This window comes from Pinus tabuliformis, chromosome 3_2 (genome assembly GCF_031772625.1).
Source record: "Pinus tabuliformis cultivar Carrire ecotype Pingquan chromosome 3_2, CPIR1, whole genome shotgun sequence".
Taxonomy (NCBI): domain Eukaryota; kingdom Viridiplantae; phylum Streptophyta; class Pinopsida; order Pinales; family Pinaceae; genus Pinus; species Pinus tabuliformis.
Window position 1 is genome coordinate 99,289,441 of NC_142302.1, and position 21,681 is coordinate 99,311,121.

The following is a 21,681-nucleotide window of genomic DNA, read 5'->3' on the forward strand; positions in this document are numbered from 1 at the left end:
TTCTCCTGTAGATGCTTCTATTCAGCTGTATTTTCAATTTGAGCATTTAATAAAGACAAGGACAAGCCTGGTTGGGAGCTTTGGACCCAGCAGACATAGCCCTGGAGGGGGTGAACTGCTTTATCAACTTCTTTTGCATATGTGGTTGATTTATTTTGCAGAACAAATTCATTTTAATGTGTTAAATAGTAAAAGAAAATAACTCTGATATGCTTAAATGGGTCATGAACAGCTGAAAATTTCATGTGTTTTCTTTCTGCAAGACATGGAAATCTTTTAAACATGTTTAATTCTGAATTGAATACCTTGCAAACAAATTTCAAGTAGTTTCAAATTCAGATCAAGTTGGTATCAGAGCTCAGGGTTTTTGTGCAAAGATCTTCTAACTGTCTTGCAAGTATTGATGCTTACCAGGTTGAAACTTAAAAGAGGGGAAGGACAGTTGACTAGAGAACGAGAGAATCCTCAGTCAAGGAAGGCCAGAGAGCCATCACCTCCACCTTCAATTTCACCCTCAAGAGTCTCAGCAGAAGCTTCAAGGATGTCTGAACATGAAGGAGAAATTCCTATAGAGACAGATCCAAGAGAAGAAGGAAGAGTCTTCAGAAAGGCTTTCTTGGATCTCACTGAAATGGTGAGGATATTGTACCAAGAAAGAAATGAGAAATTGGCTGGAGAAGGGTCCAAACATCCACATGAAGGAGAGGGCTCTTCATGAGGTAAGAAGGATGATGATCATTCCAAGAAAGGACATGGAGGTAATGGTGATCCACCACCCCCATCTTCACCTTCTTTCTCTTCATCCTCGTCTTCTTCTGTTCATAAGCATAGATCCTCTGGAAAAAGTCCTTTTTTGAAGCTTGATGTAAAATCCGAATTACCTATGTTTAATGGTGAAGTGAATGCAGAAAAGCTTGACAACTGGATTAGGCAGTTGGAAGTTTACTTGAGGATCCAAAATATGCATGATGATGCCACAAAGATTCAGTTGGCTTCTTTGAGAATGGATGGAGCAGCCTTGGTCTGGTGGGAGGCCAAGACTAAAGAGGAGATCAAGAAATTTGGTAAGGTTACCTTAACATGGCCTGAATTTCTGTTAGCCATTAAAAAACAGTTTTATCCTCTTGCTCACATGCAGAAAGCCATTATGAACTGGCAAAATTTCAGACAACTTAAGGGTCAGAGTGTCCAAGACTACACCCAAGAATTCAGGAGAAGAGCTCTCTTGTTAGGGGTAGATTTACAGACCCAAGAAACCTTGCTGAAATACATTGGTGGCTTGCATAGCTACCTTAGACACACCATCTTGATGTTTAACCCTACTAGCCTGGACGAGGTTTGTGTCCAAGCTACCCATTTAGAGGCAAGGGGAAAAAACACATTTGAAGAGGGTAGAAACAAGCCCCCCAAGGGGAAAAGCAAAGAGAAAACCTCCAAGGGAAAAGGAAAAAAGAATGCATCTGTCAAACAGGAGAGTGAGAAAGTGATCTGTAAACACTGTTCTAAACCAGGCCACGAGGAGAAAAACTGTTGGAAATTACATCTTGAAAAAAGACCTCAATCTAACAAATCCAAAGGGAAACAGAAAACTGTTGCTACTACATCTACACCACAAGATTTAGGGGAAGATTCAGGTGATGAAACCAAAATTGCAGCCATGGGTTTGAAAAACTTGAAGGGAAAAGAAATTGAAACTCAAGCCAGCACTAGTACCTCAAACTGTCATGTACAAGCTCCTAATGAGGAAGAAAGAATTGAACTGTTTCATGTGAGGGTGATTTCAAAACATACTAAGATTGACACACTTTTTGATAGTGGGTCACAAGCAAACCTTATATCAGAGGACTTGGTCAAGCAGCTTAAACTTGAGACCGTTCCACATCCGAAGCCATATCCACTTGGATGGATTTGCAAGGATGCAAATTTACAAGTTTCAAGAAGGTGCACATTGTGATTTGCAATTACTGCACATTTTATTGACACAGTTGAACTTGATGTGGTACCTTTTGATATAGCAGGAATCGTTTTGGGAAGTCCTTACTTGTTTGACATGAAAGCTATCTTTCATCGCCATGAAAACAAATATCATCTGTTCAAAGATGGCAAGGAGTTCATTGTTAGATCTCATCGCAAGAAGACAAATATAGCGATGGTGAATCCAAGACAGGTAAAAAGGCTGGTCAATTCAAGTAAGAATTTTGTTCTTCTTATGATTAAGCCCAAGGTTGATGTGAATCATGAGTCATTTGACAATTGTGATCCAAAACTTAAATCAGATCTGTATGATGTAGTTGATGCATATCATGAGATGTTTCAGGAGCCAACAGGTTTGCCTCCTAAGAGGGAGATTCAACATGAAATCCATTTGCATCCAGATTGTCCTCTTCCAAACATAGGCATGTACCGCATGTCTATTATGGAGAATGCGGAAATAAAGAAGCAAATCAAGGACTTGTTGGACAAAGGTTTCATAAGGCCAAGTACTTCGCCATGTGGGTCACCGATTGTATTGATTCCAAAGAAATATGGCACTTGGCGTATGTGTGTTGATTTCGGGGCCTTGAACAAGATAACGGTAAAGAATCGTTACCCACTCCCAAGGATAGATGATTTGCTAGATCAGCTGAAAGATGCTCGATATTTCACTAAGCTAGACTTGCGCATTGGATATCATCAAGTAAGAATTGAACAAAGTGACATTTGGAAGACAGCCTTTAAAACCAAACAAGGACTCTTTGAGTGGCTTGTGATGCCGTTTGGTTTGTGCAATGCACCTGCAACTTTCATGCGGGTAATGGATGATGTCTTGCGTCCTTTTCTTGATGATTTCGTTATTGTCTACTTAGATGACATCTTAATTTTCAGCAAGTCTAGAGAAGATCATGTCATGCATGTTAAGAAAGTACTTGATGTTTTGAAGAAGAATCAGTTATTTCTTAAAATGTCAAAGTGTGAATTTGGAAAGACTTCTTTGGTTTATTTGGGACACATAGTAGGAGGAGGTGCTCTGAGAATTGATCCTGCTAAGATTGAGGCTATTGTGAAGTGGCCTACTCCCAAATCCATAACAGAGGTAAGAAGTTTTTTGGGTGCAGCTCAATATTGGAGGAAGTTTATCTCTAACTTCTCTTCTATAGCAGCTCCTATGCATGCAGTGACAAGTGTGAAGCATGCTTTCCAATGGGGAGGCAAGCAGCAAAAAGCTTTCGAATCTTTGAAAGAGAAGATTAGTTCAGCTCCAGTCCTTGCATTACCGGATTTGAGACAGCCATTTGAGATACAAACTGATGCTAGTGATTATGCTATGGGTGCAGTTCTTCTACAGCATGGTAAGCCTATTGCTTTTCATTCTGAAACTTTTAATGGTGTTGTTGTAAATTATCCTACATATGATAAGGAGTTGTATGCGTTGGTACAAAGCGTCAAAAAGTGGAAACACTACTTGATGGGCAAAGAAACTGTTATACATACCGACCATCAGCCCTTACAGTACTTGCAATCACAAAGCAAGTTATAACAGTCACGACACTTCAGATGGATGGGCTTCTTGCAACAGTTCCATTTGGTAATAAGGTATAAGAAAGGTACTTTGAATAAGGTTGCTGATATGCTTTCAAGGCCTATTATTGGTGCTGTTACTTTACTTAAGAATGCTTCCATTGTACATGATAGTTACATGGAACAATATGCATATGATGATGACTTTAAAGATGTGTATGCTAACTTGAGTAAAGGGAATCATGTAGAGGAAAATGATTATCACATGCATAACAATTTGCTGTTTCATTTGGGCAAGTTGTGTATACCACAGGGGGAGAGGATAAATGTCATAAGAGAAGCTCATTCTTCTCTTATTGCTGTCCATTTTGGTGTGAGCAAAACAGTTGCACATCTACAGAGGTATTGCTATTGGCCTCGCATGGTAGATTCTGTTGCAAGGTTCATAAGAGGTTGTTCATTATGTGCTACAAGCAAGCCTAGCAATAGGAAGCTTGGTTTGTATACTCCTTTGCCGATACCTTCTAGACCATGGGAGAGCATCTCTATGGATTTTGTAGGAGGTTTGCCAAAATCTAGAAAGCAGCATGATTATTTATATGTAGTAGTTGATCGTTTCAGCAAAATGTGTATACTTATGCCTTGTAAGAAAACTATAACTGCTGAACAAACTGCTGAATTATTTTTTCATCATGTATGGATTCACTTTGGTTTGCCTACTTCCATTATTAGTGACAGGGATTCCAGATTTGTGGGGAATTTTTGGTCCAACCTATGGGAGATGATGGACACAAAGTTGAAGAAAAGTACTGCTTTCCATCCGCAAACAGATGGACAAACCGAAGTTGTGAACAGAACCATTGTGCACCTCTTGAGAGGTTATTGTAGCAAGCATCCCAAGCTTTGGGATGAACATTTGCACTACATACATCATGCTTACAACCGTGCCAAGCACTCTTCCACAAACACCTCACCGTTTGAAGCTTGTTTTGGTTACTTGCCAAAATCACCTCTTGATTTCATTCTTGAGAAAGATGTTGCCATTGAGGGACATAGTGATATTGACAAAGCTTGGTCATTCATTGAAAGAATTCAGCAAATACATCAGCAAATTCAAGAACAGCTTGAGAAGAGTCAAGGCAAGTACAAGGAAAGACACGACAAGCATAGAGTCGATCACAAGTTTCAAGAAGGGGATGAGGTATGGCTGTACATTAGTAAGGAAAGGATGCAAGGAGAAGGTAAAAAGCTGAAGCCTATTCGTTATGGTCCATTCAAAATCCTCAAGAAGGTTGGAAATAATGCTTTTCAATTAGATTTGCCTTCCTACATGCAAATGTATTCTGTTGTCAATGTGGAGAACTTACGTTTGTATGAACCTCCTTTGATTGCTGATCATGAAAGTGCTGTTCAGTTGCCATCTATAGAAGATTTCTCGCCAGAATTCTTAGATGAGCTGAAAGAAGATACAATCCTTGACATAAGGACACGCACTTCAAGGAGGGGCAGTGTAGATTATGTTCGGGTTGGTTTCAAAGGTAGCAAACCGAACAAGGCAAAGTGGATGGAGGTGGACAGAGTGAGGGAGCTGTACCCTCACCTCTTTAACAGGTAGTTGAAGGCTTTTAGGGTCCAAAAGCTTCCCAATGGGGAGGCGTGATCAGGTGCTCATGTCCTAAGTATCGTAAAAATGCTCAAAATTTAAAGTGCTCAGAACTGGTTCAAAGTTGAACGACTGGAAAGTGCTCGTCCTCCCGATTCCGGCGCCGCAAACGGTTCGAAAAACGGTTGCCGTATGAGGAAGATATGGCAAAAAGAATAATTGGTCCATAACATTAGAAAATTTAATTTTTTAAAAAAAATTAAAAAAGGAATATTCCCTTTCAGCCACCAATCAGAGGCTGCCACGTGGTAGGCCCGGAGGGCGCCACGTGGCCCCAGATGACATCAGCAAACTTTTTTTGGGCGCATTTTAAAAAAATGTTTGGCATGGGCTGGGTTTGAACCCGAGACCTCTACCTTGTCACTACAGAGGCTTACCAACGCGCCACCGACAATTCATTTATTCAATGGGCGGAGCAATATTTTAATAAAGTTTGAAATGGTTAATGGGCAGGAAAATTAAGGGGGCCAGCCCCTAAGCGCTAGCCCCCACACACCATATGACCGCGTGCCCAAAACCGTGGGCTAACCCCTAACCTCCGGCGCGAAATCCGATGTTAACCGCCACCCGAAATTTGTGGTCACATGCGCATTTATTAAACTGTAGTTACAGTTGGTGGATCAGTTGGCGGTGGCGCCAAATTTGGCGGCCGCTCCATATTTGGCGGGCTTAACTGGCCGTAACTAAAGTTAACTGGGGTTTTGTTAGGCCAAACTGGCAGTTGGGAGTAAATGGCCATAACTTTGGCTAGGAAAGTCGGTTTTGGACGAATTGTTTTTTGATTTTGGGTAATTTCGACCTTCTGAAGCCATTGGTGCAGGTCTTACAGCCATCAGAGGTCATTTGCATACGTTTTGGAGCCGTGAAAGTTCTAGGAGCCACTAGGGGCCAGTATTGGGAAGACTGTACAGGGTTGCAGGAATCCATTGGAGGTGATCCAATAGTCAATCCTGAAGGATTCAAGTGTTCTGAATCCATTTCTACCATCTATTTCTCCTGTAGATGCTTCTATTCAGCTGTATTTTCAATTTAAGCATTTAATAAAGACAAGGACAAGCCCGGTTGGGAGCTTTGGACCCAACAGACGTAGCCCTGGAGGGGGTGAACTGCTTTATCAACTTGTTTTGCATATGTGGTTGATTTATTTTGCAGAACAAATTCATTTTAATGTGTTAAACAGTAAAAGGAAATAACTCTGATATGCTTAAATGGGTCATGAACAACTGAAAATTTCATGTGTTTTCTTTCTGCAAGACATGGAAATCTTTTAAACATGTTTAATTCTGAATTGAATACCTTGCAAACAAATTTCAAGTAGTTTCAAATTCAGATCATACTTAACCCTCTCAACTATCTCACAAAACTCAAAGCAAGATTGGTATCTGAAGCAAGTGGTAGCAAGGGGGCAAGCAAGGAGTTCAGCAATGCTAATAGGTTCCTCTCTGATAATTTTCCCACCCTTGTGAGGTCTCCTAGGCTGTACATTCCTTTCTCTTGAACTGTCACTTAATGTCTCCTCCTCATAGCTTGATTCACTGTTTCTTGCCATGGTGCTAGTGCTTGTCTTAGGAGAGTGATATGATGATGATGAGGTGAAAAATGATAATGAGGGAGGACAACAATGGTGAGTATGAAGAGATTTTACTTTTGGGAAATGGAATTTGGGAGTGAAGGGATTAGTTTTGAGAAACTAGGGTTTAGTGAAGGGAAATAGGGTTTGGTGAGGGATTTAGTTATTTTAGGGGAGTGGAATAGGGTAAATGGGATAAATGGAGTGATTTAGGGTAATGAAAGAGGGAAAAGGGTTTTAATGATATGGATTATGATTATGGAGTGAAAATTGACAATGAAATGGCAAATAATGAAGCAAGCTAGGGTTTCACTTTAAACATGCAAGATTCAAGAAGAACACAAGTATGACCTCAAATTCAGCTTTAGAATGATGATTACTTACTTGTAGCATGAAAATGCAGTGTTTTTGAGGATTGTTGAGCAATTTGGAACGATTTGGCAGCTTATAGACTGATGCGCAGCGCACTGGGCCCAATGCGCAGCGCCCTTCTGATGCGTAGCACCCATGCAAATTTACACTGCAAGACATCCACTTATGCGCAGCACCAACTTGATGCGCAGTGCACTGACTCTGATGTGCAGCACCAGGCAAGTTTCTTTGAAAAACATGGTTTTTTGATCTCCTTTGCTCAAATTGCGATTTTGCTCTCCAATGGTCTTTTGCAACAATAAAATGATGAATGACTCCCTTTTCACTTTATATATGGATGACTTTAAATTTTTCACTCATACAAACCCACTTTTCTAATGTCCCATTCACTTTTGGTCATAAGCTCTGTTTTTCCATTGGAATTGAGTTTTCTTAATCATTTGGTAAACTTGATGCTTTTGATGATTGTGTTTTTTGTCTACAGTGGCTGGAGTTGGCAAGGTGACCAAGGGTAGTAACTTTAAACTTATTACATATAGAAAATATTTAAATTACATAGAATTTTGGTACATAGAAATAAAAACTCTGTTTTCACCTCAAAACAGAGTTTTGAGGTAAAAACCACTTATTGAGCAAATCTTTAGTGAAAATTTGATTTGATGGACTTATTAGACCTCCTCATGTGCCTGCTGACCGTTTATTGAGTTTTTGATGAACATGGTGACAAACCCTAGACCTAGTGAGACCTAAAACCCTAAAAATGATTTTGGTAAATGAAAAGAAATAGAACAATAATAAATGACTTGAACATGTGAAAATGGGCCAGCAGGTAAATGGCATGAGGGAAATTGACAAAGAACCATTACCATCAGTTGATCCATGACCTAATGGAATGCAACTGATTGGATGGGACACCTAATATGCATGAAACAAGAGAAATTTGATCACTGATGGAGGGATGAAGATACCGACACTAACAGGGCTAGTAGGTTATTATCAAAGATTCATGGAATACTTTTTGAGTATTGTGAAACCCATCACCACAATATAGTGTAACGAGGTTAGGTATGATTGGACAGATGAATGTGATATAACATTCATCAAAATAAAGAGATTACTAACCAGTGAAACAATCCTATAAGTCCTTGACATGGAGAAGGACTTCATAGTTTGCACAAATGCTTCGAAGCAAGGATTGGGAGATTTTTTGATGCAAGAAGGTATAATAATAGCTTATGCATCCAATAAGTTGAATAAACATTAAGAGTTATGTTGACAGGCAAAGTTTTTTTTCTTTTCTAACAACCCCCTTGAATCTCACAAGGTGCATAAGATAATGGGACAGAGACCAATGTTTATTGACCTAAGTGTGTTATTAAACTAGAATGTTGAAAGAAGAAGATTATGTGCAACATGAAACAAACTATAAAATAAGCATATATACATGTGCACTATACAAGATACATGAAAATTAAATTGGATAGTGTAAAGCAAACTAATAAGAAAATTTGTTGGCATATTTATAATTATACTCTGTCAACCATCAGATCATATGAGTATGCCAAGAATTGGCATAAATTAAATAATGATTTTAGCAATATATTTTAGTAGTTTTTCTCATGAAATTCAAGAAATATTAAGTAGAATTTTGAGAGATGTATGTTGAAAAATGAAGACTGCCAAGTGTTGATTTTATTAAAAATTGAAAGAGTGCAACATTTTTTTTTTGTATTCCTACTATAATCTAGACCAGAAATCAATTCTAAAATGTCTAAGATGTTATAGAATCATACATAGACATCTGAATGCAAAAAATAAAGAAAGAAAATATGGTTGGGAAACTTGGACCTCTTTGATAAGATTGCATTAGAAAAATATTTTGCAAAAGTGCACGAGTTATCATTGATATAATACATAGAAAACCTTCTAATAGCACAAAATGATGCAATAAATAAAGAACAAACTTAATCAAATTGATCTGAAATTGATGTGCTAACTTCCTTATCACTCCTTGAAATATTCTACTATTAGCAAAATAAGTAATCCCTTGTACTCAAGGATCAATCTATCAGGGGAAATGACAAAGTAGAACTTATGCATACCTCTCCTCACTATTATTTTCCATCCCTCCCTTCTGTGCCCTCTAGCTGATTTTCTATCCTCCTTAGGAAGTTAGAGGGTACAACCATTTTATAGTTTATCTCCTCATTAAAATAATTTTTCTTTTAAATTCAAGAGAGGGATTTTAGAAGGAGTATTTCATTTAATATAATTTATGTCGGTAGGTGAGGTCCCCAATTACATCTATGCTCATTAAATGTTCTCATAAACTTTGTGACTCCCATAAAAATAAATCATGTGTAAATATGAGATCATCGAAAAATATCATCATCATAAAAATATGCATATAGAATATCACAGCACCGATCATCATATAAACAACCATATGAAGCAACCTTGTGCCTCCCATAAATAGTAACATCATCAAAATATATGACATGATAAAAAATAGATGTTGTCCCAAAAAATATAGTGTGCATTGTGAAATGTAATATGTCTAAAAAAAGTCAAGTTGAGCCATAAAATTAAAATAGAACTACAATATTAAGATAACTCTGGATGCCTACTAGAACTTTCCTTGTGCTCTTTTCCTCCACTCCTATCTTCTCCTTGTATCTCTAGGTGCATATCTTGGAAGGATATTTATCTTCTTTCATTTGTTCCTGATGTACTGGTGTGGGAGTGTGCATAATTAGCCTCTAAAGGGGAATGTGTGGGGACAATAAACAAATGAAGATTTCCTACACCAACGTGGGGAGGTGAGTGAATAGGTTGATTGGAATGGGAGGACATAGCTTGTGAGAGTGCAGAAGGTGTAGTAATCAGAGGAGGAGTTGGATGATGATATATGGTGGGCCAATGGGAAAATTAGGTGTTGGTCTAGGGGGATTATCCATCATGTTGCATGGGTTATTGTTGTGGTAGATTAGGCTCTGTAATCTCCATAATGATAAGGTGTGGAGGAGGTGAATTTATTGAAGCATGCAGAGTAAGAGGACGGGGAGGAGAAACCTTAAGGTAAACATGGCATGTCTAAGTTAATTGGTTGCAATTGTCAAAGTCCACATCAAAATGTATGGAAAATCTAATCCTCTTGTTTTTATTTTCCCTCCATGACATATTTGTCATTCTTCCATGACCTCTTTAGTCACCCAAGAACCGATACTAAATAAAATCATTATGCATAGTGACCAAGAAAATATGTTATGCAACTATTAATCTCAGAGCATGAGCAATAATAAACAAAGTAAAATTATTGTTTGATATCATGTTTCACATAAACCACTAATTCAAAATCTAGTAACTAACTTCCTAATTTCCCATAATTGCATTTAAAATTGGCTTAATTAATTAAAAATCAACATTTAAAAACTCAAAATTTATAGACCAAAACTAATAAATAACATAGAAAATTATCAACAAATTGATAGTGGAGTTCACCCATATGGGCTACGATTTTGGCTTTTCTTCAATTACTGTTTTGATAAATAAAAAATGTTGAAACACCTTTACATCAGATAATGGCCTTTAATCAATAAAATAATGGCTTCTTCCTGCAATAAATGGATATAGGATTTCCTACTCTCATAATAAAGGGGCTTCTACTTCAAAGAGGACTTTGACTAAGCTCAAGGAAACAAACAACAATAAGAACCCAACATAGCACATGATTATTGAATTTATCTACATATATTATATGAATTTAGGCTCATAATTGGTTGAATCAAAGTGCCTCTACATGTATAGAAAAATCAGGGTCCGATCCTTCATCCTTCAAACCCTTTTGTGAAGTTTGATTAACATATATCACTAATGAAGAGATGATCTCAGGATTGGGCCTTTTGAATCCATTTTAAATAGAGAGAAGGAATAATCCATTAACTATGATGCACTCTTCCTTCATCTACTCTTGACATGATCTATGAAATGACATCACATCTAATATTTTCTTATCCTCTAGGAAAAATAAAAATCAATTGATTTATGGCCCCCATTTTTAATTGTAGCACAAAAAATTGTTAACCTAGTTTCCTGCACTTTTGATCAATTCAATCGCCTTCCCATTTGCAACCCTTGTTGAGAAATCAATATGTTTGTATATTAGGTAGATTTTTCTTAATTGATAATTGCTTATGAATGCTGCTAGATTATTATTTCTTTTAATATTTTATTTTCATCAAATAATTACCAAAACATATGAAGATCATAAGAGATAAAGAACACAAGGTGTAGGCTCTCCAAGCTAGGGCCAAAACCCCACAAAGGGGAAAACCCAAATAAATTTATTTTCTTATAGAATCAAATCAAAGTGAGATATCCAAGACCCAAGACCAAGAACACTAACTCCAAAAATGCCCAAGTCAACCCTTCATTCTCTGTCATGTTTTATCCTCAATATTGTCAACTAAATCTGTCACAAGCTTATCTTTTATATGCCTTGTTCCACATAGATACTCATCCTTCTGGTAGCCCACATTTCACAGGCATTATATTCTTCTTTTGGCTTTCCTATCACATTCATTACATTACTTTTATGGCTTGCACATAATCACATAAATAGCCTCAGTAACTCACCTAACTTTGCAAAATTCTAGCCTTAGGAACTCAAATCTTTTTTTTAGCCTCAGGAACTCACATATTTTCATCCTCAAGAAATTGCATCTTTTTAGATATTATGCCATAGAAAACTCATATGTTTTTATCCTCGAAAACTCACATCTTTTCATCCTTATATATTTGCCATAGAACTTTAACAAACGTCTTGCCGAAATGAGAAAAGGTGCCAATATATAGTTGTTCATCTATGTGAACAGTCACTTCCTTTTACTAGGCTGACATGTCCATCTAGAGGGACCACTTGGTCTTGTGGAGGACAAAAAATATTTTTCCCTTTTTCTTACAAGAAGTCCAAATGGGACTTTGAATTTTTGACTCATAAGTTTTTTTTTTGACTCAATAAATCCTAGAATCCTGAAGAACATGCTTTGACTAGAAAAAAATAATAATTATAATAAAAAATTATTTTTCTTTTTTTTTTTCCTAAGTACAATGATAATTATGAAGACTGAACCTAGTTACACTTTTCAACACTCCCTCTTAACTAGGGAGCTATTCATAATTACGCAACAAGATATAATGTTACTCTCAAATTGAAATATTCTCATAAGAAGAGTTAGGATTGATAAGCATCATCAAGCATCATAATCATAACCAACATTGTCAATTAAAAAATAACAAGGCCTTGACTGACAAGCTCTAACTCTCCATTATATTAAAAGCACAAATGGTGGGAGGCATATAGTTAGACACCACCACAACCACCTCTCAATACATATACCCCATCCAGATGTTCACTAGGTATGTCCTTATAGGATTATTCTTATATTGGATTCCCAATCCTCAAATAATATTTGTCCTCCTCAGGATTACTCTTGTCTTGGATACCCTGCAGTATCCTCAAAGAGTATCGGTCCTTGGTTGTCTTCGATGTTTGCTCCACACTAGGTTCTAGGTCGATTGTGAAATTGATCTCCCTCTCAGGGAGTAATCCTGGTAACTCTTTAGGGAAAACATCCTCAAATTTTGATAGAACTAGGTGTGAATATAGAAAGGGTCCCTTCTTGTTACTTATGACCTTAACCACATATAATTTATAGCCTTTCTGGTGACAAAATTTTACCTTCATCATCAAGATGAATCATATGGACACTCCTCTATTGATACCACAAATATCAAATAATCTACCTTCATCATCTAAACAATTCACTTTCGTTTTAAAACAATTTTCCAAAGCTCGATGAGCTTCTAGCTAGTGCATTATGATGATTACATTGTATATCCCTAGTGCAGTAACGTATGCATTCAAATTAGTTGTACACACCCCAAGGCTTCCTCGCCATTGGCCAACACTAGGTCCTACTACTTGTTTTACCCCAGAAGCCATTTTGACTTTTTTAAATTCACCATGCTCACAGGATACCAACCCAAAATTTTCTAATGCAAATGGTGAAATGAAACTATTTGTAGCACCATAATCAAATAGAGTTTTAACTCTTACATGATTTATCATACCTGAGGTTTCTTCCATGGTGGATTGGTGTTTATCTTGGTGATTATAAACTGCTATATAAATATGATGGTGGCTACCTTCTCCTCCTATCTGTGCTTTTCCTTCTCTATGGATGTTACTAGATTGTAACTTAAGGTAGTCATGATGGTAGTGAGGTGCCTCGCATCCCCCAAAAGTGATGTGTGGTATAATTTGAATAGAATGTTATGGGGCCCTGTATAATGAGCTCCTTCCCCTAGGACCGCTGCCTTTGCTTACAACTCCATGCATCTATCCTTGACTTGCAAGAGTCCCTGAAGTTGTTGGCGAAGCTACACTAGTAGTCATTGAGATTCCTACTGTCATTGTTCTGAGTACAACCCTATTTCCATATGGTAGTGGAATTAGATAAATTTTGAGGTCTAAAATGGGTCTCCTAAGGAATATTATAATATTATAGTGGAAATAATAAAATAAGATGAGATTTACTCGTCAAGGTTTGGAGGGCAAAAATAAAAAACTACTTTTGCAGCTTGTATTTCAACTTATCTCACTATGATTTTACTCAAATTTCGAGTGGGATCCATCGAAAGTATGCAACATGGGTACTACTTGGATGAAAAATTAAATTTTGCATTTAATGAGTGCCCCCTCTTGAAATTCCTCTTGAAATTTGAGTAAAATCATAGGGAGATAAGTTGAAAATATGAGTTGAAAAAGTAGGTTCCATATGGTAGTGGAATTAGATAAATTTTGAGGTCTAAAATGGGTCTCCTAAGGAATATTATAAAATTATCTTGGAAATAATAAAAAAAGATGAGATTTACTCATCAAGTTTTGGAGGGAAAAATAAAAAAAAACTATTTTTGCAACTCATATTTCAACTTATCTCACTATGATTTTCCTCAAATTTTGAGTGGGATCCATTGAAAGTATGCAACATGGGTACTACTTGGATGAAAAATTAAATTTTGCATTTAATGAGTGCCCCCTATTGAAGTTCCTTTTTTTCTTAACTCTAAAAATGGTGAATCATCCCCCATGATTGACATCATCATATTGAATCCTATTGGTTCTTATAAAGTTGATTTTTTTTTGTACATTTTTGTTTTGAGGCTTGTTTTTTACCGAAAAATTTCTCAATGACTCGAACTTCCTTTCTTGGAGAAGGTATGAGGGGACTTCCCCAAAAAATTTAGCTATTGTAGAAAATAAAATATGTTTCCCCCTTTCAAGTCCAAGTTATCTTCTACACGGGGAACATTTTCAATGGCTTCCAGAACTGAGGATGGTTTCCACATCTGAACCATTTCCCTATTCTTAGGGTTCGATCCATAAACAAAACAATCTACTTGGAATTGATCAATATCCATGTAGGAGAGATACTTAACCAATTCCATGAATTTTATCTCATATTCTTCTACTGTGTGGTTTCCCTGCACCAAAGCATGGGACGCTCCTACTTGTCATTCTTTTTAATATGTTGGCATGTACTTCTTCTGAAACCTTTCCTCAACTAACTCGTAAGTGATAATGTAAGGAGTGAGGTGCACTTGTCACTCTAGGGTACCCCACTAATTCGTGGAATTATCTATGATGAAATATCACTATATTAGCCTTTGAATTGGAAGTATACTCTCTTAGTTCAAAACATCTTTTCATTCCTTTCAATGAGAATTTTGCTCATTTTCTAGCGTGACTTCTAGAAAATTCTGGGAGCTTAATCTTATGGAAATCCATAGTAACGTCCTTGGTTGGAGGTCCTCTATCAAAGTCCTTTTTGCCTTGAGGTTTCCTACCCCTGATGGAGGGTTCTCTACTTCCACCTTAGTTTTCTTTAACTCTCTTAATGTTTCATTAATTGCCTCTAGGGAGCACAAGATGGGAGCCATGTTTGGTAATGACAATGATTTTTATGGTGGGGGTGGCCTTGGGATGACCTTCCTTGACCTCGATTCCCTCGTTTCCTCACCATTTTTTACTTTTCAAATATATGCATGACACACAAGGTTCATTAATGAAGCTTATGACATTGTCAGCTCTTACTTGGCTCACATATGTATACAAGATTGTAGGTGTATGTTGTCCTTTAACTATGTTCGTAGACAAGCATTATTGATATTGAGTGGATCCTGATAGACCTCATAAATCCTCTCATGTGTGAGATCTATATAGCATAGTAACTTTCTCTTAGTACTAGCTAGGTTAGAATTTCAATGCACCTACCAGTCATCTTCTGATGTCTTCCTAGCATCTAATTTTCCCATTTGGATGTTAATTAATTAGTAGATCATTGACCTGAAGGATCTAGCATGTAATTTTAATCTTAGTTTAATTAATTAAGATCACACTTAATTAATTATTTTTAAGCATAAGCATAAACAATTACACTTAATTAATTAATTAATCTAAAAGTAATTAATTATTTAATAAATAATTTTTTATTGTTTTATAAATATACAAATGTCCAATAGTAAGTTAACCAAATTTATATTATTGTAAGATGAAGTTTAGGAAAAGAACGATGTTTGTGAATTTAGTTTTTCCAATATTTTGAGTTGAAACTCCACCCAACATCAAGGACATAAAATCTTTGAGATGATGTGCACATGTGTCATAAGGAGAATAAATATAATGGGGAGGAAATTAGCCATTAATTCAAATTTCTTGAAAAAAGGAAATGAAATGAAAGGAAGTGGAGGAAGGATTTGATCAAGAATTTTCTTTTATTATTATTATAACAGTAATAAACCAATGACTAAGCAAGAGTTGAGACATCCCATATTGACCACGGACAGAGTAAAAAATCCCTGGGACCACCTTCTCCTTGAGCCTAATCAATATAGGCTAAGCATGTCATTTTGGGGAATCAAATATGGGTGGTGAGGGAGTCGAAAACCCACCTCAACCACTCAAAATGCCCTTACTTGATGGTCAAGAGTTATAGGAAAATAAAATATTAAAGATATGGTAGGGTGGGAAAAAAATTCCTAAAGAGTTATAGAAGAAGAAAATACCCTATCATATCTTTAATATTTTCTTGTTCTATAGCTCTTTATGACTTTTTAGCCCACCATACCATATCTTTAATATTTTATTCTCCTATAAATATTGATCTAATCCTTTCTCCCCTTCCTTTGATTTTATTTCCTTTTTTCAAGAAATTTGAATAATTTTCAATAATTAATTCAATTTTTCTTGACGTTAATTTCCTCTCCATTCTATTTATTCTCCTTGTGAAACTAGTTCACATAATCTCAAAGTTTTTATGTCCCTAAAGATGGGTGGAGTGTCCACCTGTTGTTGCTGCTACAACACCCTCCAAATTTTTGGCATGCACCAAATTTCAGAGCCTACCTTGGTCTTGTATATTGTCGTTCCAAACATCGCAATCCATTGTATGTGTTTTCTTTACGTGTTTTGGTCCAAGAAAAAAAATGTCTTATTTTCACATTTTAAGTCTCAAAAAATGTATATGAGCTTGTTTTGGTGGTTCAAGGGGTTACCTTTGTGTAAATGAGTTGATATTTCCATGTAAACATTTGTCGCACTCATTTCCAAAGTTGTAAGCATTTTCGCACAAGTGTCGTCACGGTCATCACAAAGTGTATCATTAGTATCACACTTGTAGTAAGTTGTCGTGTTGAGGGAAGTATATTTTTCATGTGTCCTGGATGATCTATGTTGTAGTGTCATCAAGTGTTCTAAGTGTGTGATCATAGTCGAGTCATATCACTATTCAGATCAGCTTCATCGATCCCACACTTAGTGAAATTCAGAAAACTTTCAAGCAACTTAGCCTCATCTGGCCCTCCTGAAATATGCATTGTGAATTCCTATCCCTCTATATGCAACCCTACCTCTTGACACTGCGAAATGTGTAGTTCTTGCCTTTGTGGATTGTGCTCTACACAATCTTAGTGCTTAAGCCCAGACCTTGGCCTCTAAAACTGCGTAATTCAGCCCTCCATCCTGGCCTCAACTATGCATTGCACAATATTAGACCTCAAGCCTAGCCCTTGAGCTCCTGAGATGAACAATTTGATAGTCACCCAACCTCAATTGCCTTCCAGAATTGCGTAGTAGCTTGAATAAATGCTGAACCCCTTAGCCCGACTCACTGAGCTCCCAAATTATGAAATTTTCTTCCTCAGCCCAGCCTGGAGTATGCAATGTGTGGTCTCAAGGCTCAAGATTCACCCTTGACTACCTAAGCTGTGAAATTGCCTAGTCACTGAGCCTCTCCCTCAGCCTGTAACCCAGTTTCGGCTCAGTCAGTGGATCAACATGCAACATCTTAGACTAGGGGTTTATCAGATTGATATCATCTTATCATGAGTGAATTGCATATGTAGGTACTCTATAATTACATGACAAGATGATGAAGAATGATATGGAGAAGGGAAACATGTTGAAAGACATCTTTGTAGTTGATTATGCAATATGATCAATCAAGAGAAAGCAAAGGGTCACCAGTTTGCAACGGCATCTCAAGACCTAATATCACTGAAGACTCCTTACCTATAAGCCATACAAAGGTGGATAGAAGAACATTCCTAAGAAGAAACATATCAAGGAGCAGAAAGAATGGCTTGATATTTCCATGTCATCAAGAATTCCATATCACCATTGTCATGTCATGTCATGAGTCGTCATATGCCACATCATTATTGTGGATTATGTAATTTACTATTTGAAAATGTATTGTAAAATGGAAGTCTAAAGGACATGTACAGAATATGAAGAGTCATGTAAACTTGTAAAGTCATAGGAAATCAAACAATCACGAGGATAGTCAAGGATTCACAAGGGAGGTGAAACATCACCCCATTGGTTATAGATACAACTGTTAAGTGAGGCACTGACCCAACAATAGAATAGTCATTACAAGTTAAGAAGCCAAGGACTAGTCTCCAAACTAGAGTTGACGAGGAAAAAATTGAAAGATAATTTGTTGAGGAAGATCACACCATCCGTCAACTCAACCCAAAACACTCAGAGCAAGTCTAGAAATAATGCTACAACAAAAGGTAGTTCCGCAAACGACAAAAACAAGTTCACCATTCTGGAAGTAGCAGACAAATTTTCTCGTCCAAACACTTCGACAATGTCTCCCACATTGGATTATAACATAGTTGAAGATATGAAGAAATCTCGTGTGAACATTTAACTCTTTGAACTTACAAGGATCACGAGCCAATGGGAACTGCTTATCCAGGCTCTTGAACAATCGACCTCAGGTAATAATGTTTCTTCGTAGAAGGAATCTGGTAAGTCCTCTAGTCCCCTGGAGTTTTTGCTTATTTATTTAACATTAGATGCTAACACACTCTGCCCTCCATTTTTGTTAACGTTTGAAAGTTTTAATTATAATGTACACAATTTCTTAGTTGATTCTAGTGCATCTGTAAACGTAATGCCTTTATCTGTAGAAAAGAAAATCAATGAAAAATGGGATAAAAAATGTGCACATATCATTCAAATGGATAGGACTCTTGTCCAGACTATAGTTGAACTCAGAAATATGATTATTCGCTTACCATATGACCAACAAGTTCACCAATGTATAAATATAGTAATTGTGGATATTCCGGAAGCATATGGTGTATTTCCGAGTAGAGACTGGTCCAATAAATTACATTGGTTTTTTGCTACAGACTGGTCACATTTATGGATTTCATTCAAGGGTAGAAAAATATGGGTAAACTTGGAGCCTTACATGAAATATACTGTCACTCCCTTCGAGGGAAAAAATGAACCAGTTTCTTTCATAGATATTATCTTTGGAAATTTATTTTTAGAAACTAATTTGGGGTGCTATCTTGCTCAAACTTCCTTTTGATGGTACAAGACCCGCCAACATTCAGGGGATCTCCTTGATATGAAGTCCCAATTAGACTTCACACCGTTTGGTGTAGGAGTCCCATCCGGAATACGACCTTGTTGCCGATGCGGTGGGTTTTAATGATGTGCCTTGGCTGCAATAATGCATAGAGTGATGTATATTGACTTTGGTGAGAACAAGTGTGTGACCTTGTGGAGAGTCAAGTGTGATGCATGAAGGTTCTACCACACAGAAGGGAAGATAAGTGATCCCCTTAAAATCATGTAATAGTATGCAGCTTGAGAGGAACACATGAGGATAATGACATCATAAGATAATATGTGAAATAGTTCACAATTTAACAATGATGAATTAATACAACAACACACATTCAATAATATTCGTACCAATGCAAAAAAATAGCTCATAAGCATAAGTGTAAGTTAAATAGCATACATTGCAAACATAACAAGAATACTCCTACTATATTTACAACATATGCATGAAAATGTGTCGGCTCTGAGCTTTTATTAAGTGAAATTTCCAATCATACATACACCATTGATGAGCCACTAGCCCCAATAGTGAACGTGAAGTCAACAGCACCAAAAATCCAAAGAAATATACTTCCTCTACACTATGGAGAATCCAAGGCTCTCACAAACTCCCAAGATCCTAAATCTAAGCCTAAGCCTAGCCAAAATCTTGGCTCCCAAAATCCCTTTACATGAGTTATGAGGTCTATTTATAATAAGAGGGGTTGACTCTTCAACTCCCCTTTGTGACATTTGGGCTTCCCTCACGACTCTTCAATTTCTTTACATTACATCATGAATCTTCATATTCCAATATTGACACATGGAATTCCACTTACAAATTAATTACAAATAATATTACAATACACTCAAACCCATATAAGACAAAATAGGGTAGAGAAACCTAGACAACTTGACAAGACAAAAAACTATCATACTTGAGTTTGGGGAAACTCAAGCTCGACAACTTCGACTTGATGTCTCTCATTCATGTATCAGTGCCAAACTTGGTACTGTGCGATGACATCCCCTAACTGTCTAATCGTGTCTGGATGGAAGCAAATTCTAGCCTCCTTGGCATCCGGTACAATGATTTGGAACCAATTTGAACTTCCTTTTGGAGCATGAGTAACATTGTTCTCGCTTGGACAGGGCTATCGATGTAGTTCTACATGTTTTGTCTGTTCACCTCCAGGTCTTCCTTGGTGGAAATCTGTCTAAGCTACTCCAAGTATTCTTCTATCTCCTTCCTAACCTAGTTCCTGGGTTTGGCTTCAGTGAGTGAGCCAATTGATGGGATCTTGTGGGACCTCACCAAGAAATCCATACCATTGTATAGCAGTGCATATGAGGCCTGAATGCTACCAATGAATGAGGTAAGTTTTTTGTTGTTCTGGATCAACATGCACACCCTTTGTTTCTCCAGCTCTGCATGTTGCTTCATTTTCTTACCCAAGTCAAGTGGTGTCCCTTTGTATCACATTTCCCATTCATGCATGATAATGATGGAAACTTGTACATTCCTGAGAGTTTTGACAAAGTATTTACACTGTTGCTACAAGCCATGCATGTGGACAACTACCTTATGCATGGTAATAAGATCCTCATAGAGATTCCACATGGTCTCTCCAAGTGTGATACTTCACCAAGTATTGTTGCCTTCATTTCCTCCAGATGGACTTGTGTGGAAGCTGCATTCTGAGTTGTTGCGTGGAATTGTTCAGCCTCTTGTCTGGCAACGTGCAATTTCTTTGCCAATTCCTTATTCTTGGCCATCAAAAACTCAGTATTCAACTTTGCTGCGCCTGTGAAGGCCAAGTTATCTGTGACAATGGCATTGGGATTCTTCCTAGTGTCAGCCATAATCACCCTTTCTATCATAAATGTAGGAGATGTGAGTCCATCCGGAAAATGATTCTTACACACTTATACAAACTTCTTTTGAAGTTCATCATACGACATATTGTACATTTCCATAACTAGATCATCATCAAGAGTAAAAAATTTCCCTTCCTCGCTTGGAGCTGACCCTAATGATGGAGGTGGTGGAGACTGAACGGTGACCCGTTGTGTGCTTGGAATTAGGTCAACATCTTGATTCTGCGGCTCCTATTCCTCCTCCATGTTTATGATCTCTATCAACTCTTCAACCCGCTGAGCAATCTCCTGGTCCTGCTTCTGTCTGCTCTCCTCCTCTGCTAGTTGTTAGTTCTATTCTTTCTCTTCAACTTGTTTTCGCATTGTTTCTTCTGCGATTGCGCTTCACCTTTCTTCTTCTTCTCTTCTTGTTCTTACTTCTTCTTTTCTTCCTCCAATCTCCTCTTCTCTTCCCTCTTCCTCCATTTATCTCTTTGTGTCATTTGTTTCCTCTCTGCATCATTGATCAATCCACTTTCATAATATTTGTATCTACTTTCATCTTGCAGCTTCGTTCTCCCCCTAGACTATAGGAAACCTTTCTCTTTCCCTTCTACTATGCGTGGTTTCTCCCTTCTGCTAGTACTGCTTCCGAAGTAGCTTCCTTATGTGGAGTCACCTGTGAAGTTCCTACAAAGCTGACCAGATCGCCGGACTTGGAGTGTAGTATACCTAGGGGGGATATTATGGGGT

The 21,681-nt window shown here is 37.3% G+C and overlaps 1 pseudogene; it reads right to left on the minus strand.

Moving 5' to 3' along the window:
- LOC149180024 (uncharacterized) overlaps positions 1-20,934 on the minus strand; it is a 122,447-nt pseudogene extending 101,513 nt beyond the window's left edge.
- Positions 20,935-21,681: the final 747 nt, after the last annotated feature.